Source organism: Echinops telfairi, unplaced genomic scaffold (assembly GCF_000313985.2).
Source record: "Echinops telfairi isolate 266 unplaced genomic scaffold, ASM31398v2 ScPeMD7_1;HRSCAF=3_0, whole genome shotgun sequence".
Taxonomy (NCBI): domain Eukaryota; kingdom Metazoa; phylum Chordata; class Mammalia; order Afrosoricida; family Tenrecidae; genus Echinops; species Echinops telfairi.
Window position 1 is genome coordinate 16728676 of NW_022103896.1, and position 2641 is coordinate 16731316.

The 2641-nt window shown below is 54.7% G+C and overlaps 1 protein-coding gene across 2 annotated transcripts in view; it reads right to left on the reverse strand.

Moving 5' to 3' along the window:
- Positions 1 to 6: 6 nt before the first annotated feature.
- The window catches only part of ZHX2 (zinc fingers and homeoboxes 2), a 159169-nt gene continuing 156534 nt past the window's right edge, over positions 7 to 2641 (reverse strand). For both annotated transcript variants that reach the window (XM_004697408.2, XM_045286340.1), the window contains one exon: positions 7 to 1194. The gene's annotated coding sequence lies outside the window, so the exon portion shown is untranslated. The remainder of the gene's footprint in view (positions 1195 to 2641) is intronic.

Genomic DNA, 2641 nt, shown 5'->3' on the forward strand with positions numbered 1-2641 from the left:
GGGAGGGTGGGGGGAAAGTGCACTCAGGAATCTAAAATCGGCCCCAAACAAACACAAACAGAAAAATCAGTTCGTGGTGAGGCTTCAAGCTGAAATCCTGTAAACACCCCGCCAAGAAAAGGCAGTTAAAGAACAGAAACGAAAGCCCAAGCTGTTCATGATTGTACTATCTAGATATGAAGACCTTCTTGATTTTATGTTTTAATAAAAGTAGTAATAATAGCGCTAACAAACCCAGAAACCCTTTCTGCTGGTATTTAAGAAAGTGCTGAATGCGGGCAGGCATCTACTCTCCATTCTCTAGTGCTGCCCGGGCCCAGAGGCCCGAGGGGCGGCATCCACGGCCCACCTGGAGCCACAGCCTCCTGGCGACAGCAAGTGTGCCGAGCGGGGCTGCCCTCTGAGGGCTTGAGAGGCTATGACTTACTGGAGGCAGACCAGCAGACCTACTTCCCAGGCACCTCTGGCTGGGTTTGAGGCCCCAACCTTGACAGTTGAGTGTTGTAAGCATTTGTGCCCCCAGGGGTTCTCCCCAGGGAGGCAGGAGGGCCTTCTGGGGTGGGGTGGGGGCAGGCAACGGAGACAGCGACCCACCTCCTGGCAGTTCAGAAACCCAGGTGCCTGGCCTCCGCCGGGGAGAGAGGCAGAGGCCTATTAGATTTGATCTGGAAGCTCTGCCAGCCACCCGCCCCCTCCAGGTGGGGAGAGAGGCCCGGATGCCAGACCTACCCCTGGAGCAAGCTCTGCATTTCAAACTACCCTTCAAAGGGAATTCTACCTAAAATCCAGAAGATCGAGTGGCACTCATGCTAACCTCCAAAAACAAAAAACCAAAAAAACCTATGAAAAACCAAAAGGGGGAAAAGCAGAAAGCAGGTGTGGCTGGCCCTCCCTCCTGGCAAAGGAAGTGGCTCTCACTGACAAGAGTAACAAAACCCCCAGGTGTACAGGTGGGATTTGGTACCGCCAGGGGCGGGACCTCCTCACAGGGACCCCCTGGAGACGCAGTAGTAGGACTTTGGCACTATGAACAGTCCCTGCCCACTTGGGGGGAGGCCCGTGAGGGGTGGCGGGCTTCCTAACCCTCCAGGCACACGCTGGTCAGGATGCCCCCGGCAGCCAGGAGAGAGAGACGTTCTCGGCTTCCTTCCCGGACAGTGTCTTCCCCCAGCACAGCAGTTCTGACAGGCGACCCTGGAAGGAGAACACAGACAGAGGTCTGGGAGGTGAGCGGCAGGCCCCAGGGGGCCCCTTTCAAAGCCATCTATCTGGGCCTTGGAGGTGAGACAACCCATCAAGTTTGGGACCAGAACACAGTCTGGCACGAGGTTAAGTACTTCCAGAACCAGCCTTTAGAAACAGGCAAGTTAAGGTGGTTTCCACCCTCCCTGCTGCCTCCCACCCCCCTCCAATTATAATTCACGCCTCTCCAATTTTATTCCTGTGGAGGGAGAAGGTCACGGTGGACCCTAACAGGCACTGAAGCCAGACACACCTTTCCTACTGTGGTAGTGAGACTTTATGTCAACTTGACATGGTTTGAAAGGGTGGGAGTGGAGTCCAACCTGTCAATCAGGTCACAGCCTGATGAGGCCTCCTGGAAGGTGCGGCCTGTTTATAAGAGAGGCACTGGGGACCCCTCCCCTCACTCGGTGCCCCTTCCCCTTCCTGCTGGCTGGGTGGGGCTCTTGTGCCTGCCCCATGCTGCCGAGAGCTGTCAGCTCCCTGCCCAGTTCCCACTGACCCTGGATCCAAGCAACATTGCACCCACCGGCCTGTGGTCTTCCTGCATACCGCTTCACCTTCCTGCACCATCGGCCATCGGCTACGTGAGGCGGAAGAGGGCTCTGGCTAGAGGGGCACTGGGCCGGGATGCTTTCTCAATGTCAAATGACTTCTTGATTGCTATTTCCTTCTTATACGTACGTGAGTGCCACAGGCTTTGTTTCTGTAGACAGCGCGGCCTAACACCCCTAACTTACTCGCAGCGGGGCCGTCAAGAGTTGCTGCTTCTGTACAATGGGCAGAGAAAGGAGCCACCTTGCGCAGAAGCAGGGAAGTCTCCGTGCTAGCATCTGGGACGGTGCCCGGCCCCTGGTCAGGGCCGTGTGGACGTGGCTGCTTCTTGTTCGAAGGAGCCTTCTCCAAGCACACTAGGCTACATGTAAATAGTGGTAACATGAATAATGCAGGTCTGGTGAATTTTAATTTACAACTCAAATCACCTCCAGCCCGAGAGGAGTAGACACGATGATCATTCCCGTTTTACTGGTGAGGAAATGGGAGGCACAGAGAAGCTGAACCACTTTCCCAAGAACACACAGCTGTAGCGGGGGCAGAGGTAGGAATGGAACCCAGCCACGACTCCAGAAGCAATGCTCGCTCTTAATACACAGAAAGCATTTAGACTTGGAGTTGGTTTGGAGAAACGTCTAACTGATGTACTTTATTATTTATTCATTTTCTTTTTTCCCTCCTCGTTGGCAACTGGTATTCCACTGGCTGCCTTGAGGATCAGTATAGAGAAACCACCAACAGTTTGTACACAAATTGTCCTTCCTTTTTGCTCAGGGTCACACTGGCTGTACCTCCGATGCCTGGGGTTGCTGGAAGGGGATGCAAGGCGGGGGGATGGGGGGGG